This window comes from Macaca nemestrina, chromosome 18 (genome assembly GCF_043159975.1).
Source record: "Macaca nemestrina isolate mMacNem1 chromosome 18, mMacNem.hap1, whole genome shotgun sequence".
Taxonomy (NCBI): domain Eukaryota; kingdom Metazoa; phylum Chordata; class Mammalia; order Primates; family Cercopithecidae; genus Macaca; species Macaca nemestrina.
The window spans coordinates 32,420,022-32,433,216 of record NC_092142.1 but is presented as its reverse complement, the minus strand read 5'-3'; positions in this window follow the sequence as shown (position 1 = coordinate 32,433,216).

Here is a 13,195-nt window from a genome sequence, read left to right as displayed (position 1 = left end):
CTTTTTCATTATAGGCCTCATTGCACTCCTAAATATCCATTTGTAGATTCCATGAAAACAGTGTTAGCAAACTGCTCCACTAAAGGAAAGTGTAACTCTGTGAGATGAATTCACACTCCATGAAGAACTTTCTCAGATAGCTTCTTTCTAATTTTTATCTGAGGATATTTCCTTTGGCACCATAGGCTTCAATTTGATCCAAAGTATCCCTTCACAGATTCCCCCAAAACAGTGATACCAAACTGATCCAGGAAAAGAATCATGTAACTTGGTGAGTTGAATTAACAAATCACAAACGGTTTATCAGAAAGCTTCTTTCTAGTTTTTATATGAGAATATTTCCTTTGTCACCATAAGCTTCAATGTGCTCCAAAACATCCCATTGCAGATTCCAAATAAACAGGGTAGCAAGCTGATCAATGAAAAGAACAGTGTAACACTGTGAGGTGAATTGACACATCACAAAGTAGTTCCTCAGAAAGCTTCTTTTTCGATTTTATCTGTGGATATATCCTTTTTCACTATAGGTCTCAATATGCCCCAAATATCCCTTTGCAGAATCCACGAAAACAGTGTTAGCAAACTGCTCCATGAAAGGAAAGGTGTAACTCTGTGAGATGAATACACACATCTCAAAGAAGTTTATCAGAATGCTTCTTTCCAGGTTTTATATGAGGATATTTCCTTTGTCACCCTAAGCTTCAAGGCGCTCCAAAATATTCCATTGCAGATTCCCAGAAAACAGTGTTAGCAATCTGCTCATTGAAAACCACAATGTAAATCTGTGAGATGAATTCACACATCACCAAGCAGTGTCTGAGATAGCCTCTTTCCAGTTTTTATCTGAGGATATTTCCTTTTTCTCCATATTCCTCAATGTGCTCCCCAATATTCCTTATTAGATCCAACGAAAGCAGTGTTAGCAGTTAGCAAAGTGTTAAATGAAAAGAAAGATGTAACTCTTTTGTGATGAATTTACACATCACAAAGAAGATTCTGAGAAAGCTTCTTTCTAGTTTTTATCTGAGGGTATTTTCTTTGTCACAGAAGTCTTCTATGTGATCCAAAATATCCCTTCTCAGATTCCCCAAACACAGAGCAACCAAACTGCTTCATGAAAAGAATCATGTAACTCTGTGACATGAATTCACAAATCACAGAGAAGTTTCTCAGAAAGATTCTTTCTAGTTTTTTTCTGAGGATATTTACTTTGTCAACATAGGATTCAATGTGCTCCATATATCCCTTTGCAAATTCCATGAAAACAGTATTCAGAAACTGCTCCAAGAGAAGAATTGCGTAATTCTGTGTGATGAATTAACACATCACAAAGCTGTTTCTCAGAAACCTTCTTTCTAGTTTTTACCTGAGGACATTTCCTTTGTCACCATAGGCTTCAACGTGACACAAAATATCTCTTCTCAGATTCCCCAAAAACATTGCTACCCAACTGCTCCATGAAAAGAATCATGTAACTCTGTGAGATGAATTCACAAATCACAAAGCAGTTTCTCAGAGAGCTTCTGTCTAGTTTTTGCCTGAGGATATTTCTTGTCACCACAAGCTTCAAAGTGCTCTGAAATATCGCACTGCAGATTCCAAGAAAATAGTGTTAGCAAACTGCTCAATGAAAAAAACAGTGTAACTCTGTGAGACAAATTCACATACCACAAGGCTGCTTCTCAGAATGCTTTTTTCTAGTTTTTATCTGAGGATATTTCCTTTCTCACCATAAGCCTCAGTGCACTCCCATATATCCTTTTGCAGATTCTTCAAAAACAATGTGAGCAAACTACTCTATGAAGAGTATGGTGTAATACTCTGAGATGAATTCACACATCTCAAAGCATTTCTCAGAAAGCTTGTTGCTAGTTTTTATCTGAGAATACTTCTTTTTCAACGTAGGGCTCAATGTGCTCCAAAATATCCCTTTGCAGATTCCACAAAAACTGTGTTACCAAACTGCTCCATGATAAGAATGTTGTACCTCAGTGAGATGAATTCACACACCACAAAGAACTTTCTCAGAAAGTTTCTTTCTAGTTTTCATCTGAGGATATTTTCCTTGTCACCATAAGCTTCAATGCAATCCAAAATATCCCTTCTCAGATACCACAAAAACAGTGCTACAAAACTGATCCATGAAAAGAGTTATGTAACTCTGTGAGAAGAATTCACAAATCACAAAGCAGTTTTCCAGAAAGCTTCTCTCTACTTTTTCTAGGAGGATATTTTGTTTGTCACCACAAGCTTTATTGCACTCTGAAATATCCCTTTGCAGATTCCAAGAAAACAGTGTTAGCAAACTGCTCAATGGAAACAACAGTGTAACTCTGTGAGATGAATTCACACATCACAAAGCAGTTTCTCAGAAAGCTTCTTACTTGTTTTTGTCTGATGATATTTTGTTTTTCACCATAGACTTCAATATGCTTCCAAATATCTCTTTGAATATTCCACAAAAACAGTGTTAGCAAACTACTCCATGAAAAGAAAGCTGTAACTCTGTGTGATGAATTCACACATCACAAAGAACTTTCACAGAAAGCTTCTTTCTAGTTTTTATCTGAGTATATTCACTTTTTCTCTTTAGGCCTCCATGCACTGCCAAATATCCGTTTGCAGATTCCACGAACATAGTGCTAGCAATCTGATCCATGAAAAGCATCTTGTAACTCTGTGAGATGAATTAACACATCAGAAATCATTTCCTCAAAGAGACTCTTTCTAGTTTTTATATGAGAGTATTTCCTTTGCCACCTTAAAATTCAATGCTCTCCAAATATCCCTTTGCATATTCCATGAAAACAGTGTTAGCAAACTGCTCAATGAAAGGAACAGTGTATCTCTGTGAGATGAAATCACACATCACAGAGCGGTTTCTCAGAAAGTGTATTTCTAATTTTTGTCTGAGGATATTTCCTTTTTAACCATAGGCTTCAATGTGTGCACAAATATTCATGTGCAGATTCCACGAAAACAGTGTTAGAAAACTGCTCCATGAAAAGAAAGGTGTAACTCCTTCTAATGAATTCACACGTCATGAAGAAGTTTCTCAGAAAGTTTCTTTCCATTTTCTATCTGATGATTTTTCATTTGTCACCATAGGCTTCAATGCACTCCCAAATATCCTGTTGTAAATTCCTCAAAAACAGTGTTATCAAACTGCTCAATGAATAGAACAGTGTAACCCTGTGAGATGAGTTCACACATCACAAAGGAGTTTCTCAGAAAGCTTCTTTCTACTTTTTATCTGAGGATGTTTCCTTTTCAACATTGGCTTCAAGACAATCCTAAAAATCCCTTCTCAGATTCCCCAAAAAACATGCTACCAAACTGATCCATGAAAAGAATTGTGTACCTCTGTGAGATAAAGTAACACATCACAAAGTGGTTTCTCAGGAAGCTTCTTTCTAGTTTTTATATGAGGATATTTCCTTTGAAACCGTAAGCTTCAATGTCTCCAAAATATCCCGTTGCAGATTCCATGGAAACAGTGTTAGTAAACTGCTCCATTAAAAAAAGGAGTGATTCTGTGAGATGAATTCACATGTCACAAAGTGGTTTCTCAGAGAGCTTCTTTCTAGTTTTTATCTGAGGATATTTACTTTTACACCATAGACTTCAATGCCATTCAAAAAATCCCTTCTCAGTTTCCCCAAAAACATTGCTACCAAAGTGTTCCATGAAAAGAAAGGTGTAACTCTGTGAAATGAATTCAAAAATAATATAACAGATTCTCAGGAAACTTCTTTCTAGTTTTTGTCTGAGGAATTTTCCTCTGTCACCATAGGCTTCAATGCAATTCAAAATATCCCATTGCAGATACCACGAAAACAGAATAAGCAAACTGCTCAATGAAAAGAACAGTGTAACTCTGTGAAATCAATTCACACATCACAAAGCAGTCTTTCAGAAAGCTTCTTTTTGGATTTATCTGAGGATATTTCCTTTGTCATCATAGGCTTGAATGACCTCCCAAATATCCTGTTGCAGTTTCCAGCAAGAAAGGGCTATCAAACTGCTAAATGAAGAAAACGGTCTACATCTGTAAGATGAATTCACAAATCACAAAGAACTTTCTCAGAAAGTTTCTTTGTAGTTTTTTTCTGAGAATATTTCTTTGTCACCATGGGCTTCAGTGTAATTCAAACTATCCGTTCTCAGAGTCCCAAAAAACAGGGCTACCAACCTGATCCTTGAAAACAATCGTGTAACTGTATACGAAATCACAAAGCTGTTTCTAAGGAAGATTCTTTCCAGGTTTTATCTGAGGATATGAGGATATTTCCCTTGTCACCATGGGCTTCAATGTGCTCCCAAATTTCCTATTGCAGATTCCATGAAAAAAGTGTTATCAAACTGCTCAGTGAAAAGTACGGTGTAACTCTGTGAGATACATTTACATATCACAAAGCAATTTCTCAGAAAGTATCTTTCTAGTTTTTATCTGAGGTTATTTCCTTTTTCACCCTAGGCCTCAAAGCTTTCACAAATATCCCATTGCAGATTCAATGACAACAGTGTTAGCAAACTGTTCAATGGAAAGAAAGATGTAAGTCTGTGAGATGAATTCACAAATCACAAAGCAGTTGCTCAGATAGCTACTTTCTAGTTTTTGTCTGAGGATATTTGCTTTGTCACCTTAGGCTTCAATGTGCTCCCAAATATCCTACTGCACGTTCGATGAATAGTGTTTACAAACTGCTCAACGCAAAGATTGGTGTAAGTATGGGAGATGAGTTCACACATTACAAAGAATTTTCTCAGAAAGCTTTTTCTAGTTTTTATCTGAGTATATTTCCTTTCACCATAGGCTTCAATGCAATTCCAAACATCCCTTCTCAGATTCCCCGAAAAGAGAGCTACCAAAATGATCCAAGACAAGAATTATGTAACACTCTGAGACGATTTCACAAATCACAAAGCAGTTTCTCAGAAAGATTCTCTCCAGTTTTTGTCTGAGAATATTTCCTTTGTCACCATACGCTTCAAAGTGCTCCAAGAAGTCCCACTGCAGATTCCACAAAAAGAGTGTTATCAAGCTGCTCAATGAAATGTTCAGTGAAACCCTGTGAGATGAATTCACAAGTCATGAACCGGTTTCTCACAAAGCTTCTTTCTAGTTTTTATATGAGGACATTTGCTTTGTAACCATGAGCTTCAATGTGCTCTGAAATATTCATTTGCAGATTCCAAGAAAATGGTGTTCACAAACTGCTCAATGAAAACAAAATTGTAACTCTGTGAGATGAATTCACCCATCACAAAGCAGTTTCTCAGAAAGATTCTTTCTACCTTTTATGTGTGCATATTTGCTTTTTCACCTTAGGACCCAATGCATTCCCAAACATCCCTTTACAGATTCCATGAAATCAGTGTTATCAAACTGCTCCATGAAAAGAAACGTGTAACTCTGTGAGATGAAATCACAAATCATGAGGAAGATTCTCACAATGCTTCTTTCTAGTTTTGATCTGAGGATATTTCCTTTATCACTCCAAAATTTCCCATGTACTCCAAAATATCCCACTGCAAATTCCCAGAAAACAGTGTTAGAAATCTGATCAATGAAATGAACACTGTAACTCTGTGAGATGAATTCACCCATCCCAAAGCAGTTTCTCAGAAAGCTTGCTTTTGGGTTTTATCTGAAGATAATTCCTTAGTCACCATAGGTTTCAAAGCACTAATAAATATCCTATTGAAGATTCCATGAAAACACTGTGAGTAAAATGTTCAATGAAAAGAATGGTGTAAATCTGTGAGACGAGTTCACATATGAAAAAGCAGTTTCTCAGAAAGCTTCTTTCTAGTCGTTTTTCTGAGGACATTTCCTTTTTCACTATATGCCTCAATGTGCTCCCAGGTATCTCTTTGCAGATTCCACAAAAACATAGTTAGCAAATTTCTCCTTGAAAAGAAAGGTGTAACTCTGTTATTAATTCACACATCACAAAGTACTTTCTCAGAAAGCTTCTTTATAGTTTTTATTTGAGGATATTTCCTTTGTCACCATAGATTCAAAGTGGTCCAAAATATCCCTTCTCAGATTCCCCAAAAACAGCATTGCCAAACTGCTACATGAAGCGAATCATGTAACTCTGTGAGAAGAATTCACACATCAAAAAACGGTCTCTCAGATAGCTTCTTTGTAGTTTTTATCTGAGGATAGTTCCTTTTTCACTATAAGCTTCAATGCGCTCTGAAGTATCCCTTCTCAGACACCACATAAACAGTGATGCCAAAGTGCTCCCTCAACAGAAACGTTTAGCTCTATGAGGTGAATTCACACATCACAAAGAAGTTTCTCCAAAAGCTTGTCTTCAGTTGATACCTGAAGAATTTTCTTTTTTCACCTTAGGACTCTATGAGTTCCCAAATATCCCTGTGCAGATTCCACAAAAACATTGCTACCACACTGTGCAATGAAAAGAAAGGTTAAACTCTGTGAGATAAATTAACGCATCACAAAGCAGGCTCTCAGGAAACTTCTTTCTAGTTTTTATTTGAGAATAGTTTCTTTTTCACCATAGGCTTCAATGCGCTCCCAAACGTCCCTTCTCAGAAACCACAAAAACAGTGATGTCAAAGTGTTCCCTCAACAGAAACGTTTAGCTCTATGAGATGAATGCACACATCATGAAAGAGTTTCTCAGAATGCTTCTCCCTAGTTTTTACCTGAAGATATTTCCTTTTTTGTCATTGGACTCTATGTGCTCCTGAATATCCCTTTGCAGATTCCACAAAAACAGTGTAACAAAACTGCTCAATGAAAAGAAAGGTGTAACTCTGTGAGATGAATACAACCATCACAAAGCAGTTTATCAGAAAGCAACTTTCTAGTTTAAATCTGAGGATATTTCCTTTTCCACCATAGGCTTCAAAGTGCTATCAAATATCTCCTCTCAGATACCACAAAAACTGTGATGTCGAATTGCTCTATCAGCAAAAAGGTTAAATCTGAAGTTATTTCGTTTTTCACCCTAGGCCTCTAGGGGCTTCCGAATATCCCTTTGCAGATTCCATAAAAACAGTGCTACCAAACTACTCCATGAAAAGAATCGTGTAACTCTGTTAAATGAATTCACAAATTACAAAGCAGTTTGTCAGAAATCTTCTTTCTAGTTTTTGTCTGAGGATATTTCCTTTGTCACCCTAATCTTCATAGAGTTCCAAAATATCCCATTTCAGATTCCAAGAAAACCGTGCTAGCAAATTGATCAATGAAAAGAACAGTGTAACACTGTGAGACGAATTCACACATCACAAAGCTGTTTGTCAGAAAGTTTCTTGTTGGTTTTTATCTGAGGATTTTTTTTGTTACCACAGGCTTCAAAGCACTCCAAACTCTCCTGTTGCAGATTCCAAGAAAACATTGTTAGCAAACTGCCAAATGAAAAGAACGGTGTAACACTGTGAGATGAATTCATGCATCACAAAGCAGTTTCTCAGAAATCCTTTTTCTAGTTTTTATGTGAGGATATTTCTTTTTTCACACTAGGCCTCAATTGCACTCCCAAATATACCTTTGCAAGTACCAGGAAAACAATGTTAGCAAACTGCTCCATGAAAGGAAAGGTGTAACTCTGTGCGAGGAAAGAATACATCACAAAGAACTTTTTCAGAAGGCTTCTTTCTAGTTTTTATATGAGGATATTGCCTTTGTCACCATAGGCTTCAATGAGATCCAAAATATCCTTTCTCAGATTCCCCATAAATAGGGCTACCAAACTGATCCATGAAAAGAATCGTGTAACTCTCTGGAGATGAATTAACACTTCACAAAGCAGTTTCAAAAAAGTTTCTTTCTAGTTTTTATATAAATATAGTTCCTTTTCCACCATAGGCTTCAATGTGCTCCCAAATATCCCTTTTCAGAAACCACAGAAACTATGATGTCAAATGCTCCTTCAATGAAAACGTTTAGCTCTATGAGATGAAGACATACATCATGAAGGAGTTTCTCCAAAAGATTTTCTCCAGTTGTTACCTGAAGAAATTTCTTTTTTCACCTTAGACCTCTATGCGCTCCCAAATATCCCTCTGCAGATTCCACGAAAACTGTGCTTAGACACTGTGCAGTGAAAACAATGATGTAACCCTGTGAGATAAATTGACCCATCACAAAGCAGTTTCTCAGGAAACTTCTTTCTAGGTTTATCTGAGGATATTTCCTTTCCCACCATAGACTTCAATGTCCTTCCAAATATCCCTCCTCAAACACCACAAAAAGAGTGATGCCAAGGCGCTCCCTCAACAGAAATGTTTAACTCTATTAGATGAATGCACACATCAAAAAGACTTTCCCAGAAATCTTCTCTCCAGTTTTTACCTCAAGAACTTTCTTATTTCAACATAGGCCTCTATGCATTCCCGAATATCCCACTACAGATTCCACAAAAACACTGCTAACAATCTGCTCCATGAAAAGAAAGGTGTAACTCTGTGAGATGAGTTCACCCATCACAAAGAAGTTTCCCAGAAAGCTTCATTTCTAGTTGAAACTTGAGTATATTTTCTTTTTCAACATAAACTTCAATGTGTTAATAAATATCTCCATCAGATAGTGCAAAAACAGTAATGCCAAACCGTTCAATCAACAAAGAGGTTAAACTCTATCAGACGAATACACATAACAAAAACGTTGATCGAAAAGCTTCTCTCCAGTTTTTATCTTAAGTTATTTCCTTTTTCACCGTAGGTCTCCAGGAGCTCCCAAATATAACTTTGCAGATTCCATAAAAACAGGGCTACCAAGCTGTTCCTTCAAAGGAATCATGTAACTCGGTGAAATGAAATTACAAAACACAAAGGAGTTTCTCAGAAAGCTTCTTTCTAGTTTTTGTCTGAGGATATTTCCTTTGCCACCCTAAGCATCAATGTGCTCCAAAACATCCCATTGCAGATTCCAAGAAAACCGTGGTAGGAAACTGATCAGTGAAAAGAATAGTGCAACTCTGTGAGATGAATTCACACATCACAAGGAAGTTTCTCAGAAAGCTTTTTTTCTAGTTTTTATCTGAGGATATTTCTTTTTCAACCATAGGTCTCAAAGTGCTCCCAAATACCTCTTTGGAGATTCCAAGAAAACAGTTTTAGCAAACTGTTCCAAGAAAGGAAAGGTGTAACTCTGTGAGATGCATTCACACATCACAAAGCAGTTTCTCAGAAAGCTTCTTTCTAGTTTTTATCTGAGGATATTTTCTTTGTCAAAATCAGCTTCAAAGCAATCCAAACTATCCCTTCTCAGACTCTCCAAAACAGGGCTACAAAACTACTCCATGAAAAGACTCATGTAACTCTGTAGGTTGAATTCACAAATTACAAAGCAGTTTCTCAGAAATCTTCTTTCTAGTTTTTGTCTGAGAATATTTTCTTTTTCACCATAGGCCTCAATGCACTCGTGAATATCCCTTTGCAGATTCCACTAAAAGAATGTTAGCAGACTGCTCCATGAAAAGAAAGGTGTAAATGTGTGAGATGAATTGACACATCACAAAGCAGTTTCTCAGAAAACTTCCTTTTGGTTTTTGTCTGGGGAGATTTGCTTTGTCACCATAAGCTTCAATTTGATCCCAAATATCCTATTCCAGTTTCCACGAAAAAAGTGTTATCAAACTGCTCAATGAAAATCACCTGTGTATCTCTGTGAGATGAATTCATCCATCCAAAAGTAGTTTCTCAGAAGGCTTCTTTCTAGTTTTTAACTGAGGATACTTCCTTTTCCACCAAAGGCTTCAATGCACTCTCAAATATCCCTTCTCAGACACCACAATAACAGTGATGTCAAAGTACTCCCTAAACAGAAATGTTTAGCCCTATGAGATGAATGTATGCATCACAAAGAAGTTTCTCATAAAGCTTCTTTCTAGCTTAAATCTGAGGATACTGCCTTTTTCACCATTGGCTTCAATGTGCACTGAAATAACTCTTCTCAGATACCACAAAAACAGTGATGCCAAACAGTTCAATCAACAAAATGCTAAACTCTATGAGATGAATACACACATCACTAAACAATTTCTCGATAACTTCTCTTCAGTTTTTATCTGATGTTATCTCCTTTCTCATCATAGGCCTCTAGGAGCTCCTGAATGTCCCTTTGCAGATTCTGTAAAAACAGTGCTGCCAAACTGCTCAAAGTAAACAAAGGTGGAACTCAGTGTGATGAATTCACCCATCACAATGAAATTTCTCAGAAAGCATCTTTCTAGTTTTTATCTCAGGATATTTCCTTTTCCACTATCTGCTTCCATGTGCTCCCAAATATTCCTTCTCAGACACCACAAAAACAGTGATGACAAACTGCTCTCCCAACAGAAAGATTTACCTCTATCAGATGAATGCACGCATCACAAAGGAGTTATCAGAAACTTTCTCTCCAGTTTCAACCAGAAGATATTTCCTTTTTCAACATTGGCCTTTATCCACTCTCGATCCCCTTCTGTATTCCAAAAAAATTGTTACCAAACTGCTTAATGAAAAGAAATATGTAAATCTGTGAGATGAATTCATCCATCACAAAACAGTCTCTCAGAAAGTTTCTTTCTAGTTTTTATCTGAAGGTATTTCCTTTTTCACCATAGGCTTCTCTGTGCTCTGAATATCACTTTGTAGATTTCACAAAAACAGGGTTATCAAACTGCTCATTGAAAATGGTGGTTTACCTCTGGTAGACGAATTCACTCATCACAAAGAAATTTCCCGGAAACCTCCTTTCCAGTGTTTATCTGTGCATATTTACTTTTCCACCATCAGCCTCAATGCACTCCCAAATATCCCTTCTCAGACACCACAAAAACAGTGAGGTCACACTGTTCAATTAACAAAATGGTTTATCACCATGAGGTGAATACACACAACACAAAGCATTTTCTCAAAAACCTTCTCTCCGGTTTTTATCTGCAGGTATTTCCTTTTTCACCATAGGCCTCTGTGAGCTCCCAAAAATCCCTTTGCAGATTCCCCAAAAACAACACTAACAAACGACTCAATGAAAAGAAAGGTGTAATTCTTTGAGAAGAATTCACCCATTACAAAGCACTTTCTCAGAAAGCTTCTTTTTAGTTTTTATATGAGGATACTTCCTTTGTCACCCTAAGCTTCAATGCACTCCGAAATATCACATTGCAGATTCCAAGAAAAAAGTTGTAGCAAACTGATCAACAAAAACAACAGTGAAACCCTGTGAGATGAATTCACACATCCCAAGGCAGTTTCTCAGAAAGCTTCTTTTTGGTTTTTATCTGAGGATATTTCCTATGTCATCGTAGGCCTCAATGTGTTCCAAAATATCCTATTGAAGATTCCATGAAAACATTGTTACCAAACTGCTTAATGGAAAGTACGGTGTAACTCTGTGAGATGAATTCACACTTCAACAAGTAGTTTCTCAGAAAGCTTCTTTCTAGTTTTTATCTAAGGATATATCCTTTTTCACTATAGGCCTCAATGCATTCCCAAATATCCCTTTGCAGATTCCATGAAACCAGTGTTAGCACACTGCTTGATGAAATAAAGGTGTAACTCTTTTAGATGAATTCACACATCACAAAGAACTTTCTCAGAATGCTTTCTTCTACTTTTACCTGAATATATTTCCTTTGTCACCATAGGCTTGAATGAGATCCAAAATATCCCTTTTCAGATTCCCCCAAAATATTGCTACCAAACTGCAAATTGTATTACTCTGTGAGATGAATTAACACAGTATGAAGCAATTTCTCAGAAAGTCTCTTTCTCGTATTTATATGAGGATATTTCCTTTTCCACCGTAGGCTTCAATGCATTCCCAAATATCCCTTCTCAGACACCACAAAAACAGTGTTACCAAAGTACTCCCCCAAGAGAAATGTTTACCTCTATGAGATGAACACACACCTCACAAAGCAATTTCTCAGAAAGTTTCCTTCTAGTTTTTATTTGATGATATTTCTCTTTCCACCATAGGTGTCAAAGTGCTCCCAAATATCTCCTTGCAGATTCCATGAAAACAGTTTTAGCAAACTGTTCCATGAAAGGAAAAGTGTAAAATGTGAGATGCATTCACACATCACAAAGCAGTTTCTCAGAAGCTTCTTTCTAGTTTTTATCTGAGGATATTTCCTTTGTCAGAATCGGCTTCAATGCAATCCAAAACATCCCTTCTCAGATTCTCCAAAACTGGGCTACAAAACTGCTCCAAGAAAAGAATCGTGTAACTCTGTGAGTTGAATTCACAAATCACAAAGCAGTTTCTCAGAAATCTTCTTTCTAGTTTTGTCTGAGGATATTTCCTTTTTCACTGCAGGCCTCAATGCACTTGCAAATATCCCTTTGCAGATTGCACGAAAATAGTGTTAGCAGACTGCTCCATGAAAAAAAAAAGGTGTAAATGTGAGAGATTAATTTACTCATCACAAAGCAGTTTCTCGGAAAGCTTCCTTTTGGTTTTTGTCTGAGGATATTTCTGTAGTCACTATAAGCTTCAATGTGCTTCCAAATATCCTATTGCAGATTCCCAAACAACAGTGATACCATACTGCTGCATGAAAAAGTGGTGTAAATATGTGAGATGATTTCACACTTCACAAAGCAGTTTCTCAGAAGTCTTCTTTCTAGTTTTCATCTGAAGATATTTGTTGTCACGATAGGTTTCAAAGCGATCCAAAATATCCCTTCTCAGATGCACCAAAAACAGTGCTACCAAACTGTTCTATTAAAAAAATTGTGTAAATTTGTGAGATGAATTAACAGAACAGAAAGTGACTTCTCAGAAAGCTTCCTTCTAGTTTTCATATGAGAGTATTTACTTTGTCACCATAAGCTTCAAACCGCTCAAAAATACCAGATTGTAGATTCCAAGAAAATAGTGTAAGCAAACTGTGCAATGCACAGAACAGTGTAACTCTGTGAGGTGAATTCACACATCACAAAGCAGTTTCTCAGAAAGCTCCTTTATAGTTTTTATCTGAGGATGTTTACTTTTTCACCGTATTCCTCAATGTCCTCCTGAATATCCCATTGCAGATTAAACGAAAAAAGTGTTAACAAAATTCTCAATGAAAAGAACAGTGTTGCTCAGTGAGGTGAATTCACACATCACAAAACGGTTTCACTGAAAGATTCTTTTTCGTTCTTATCTGAAGATATTTCCTTTGTCATTGTAGGTTTCAATGTGTTCCTAAATACTCTATTGCAGATTCCATGAAAA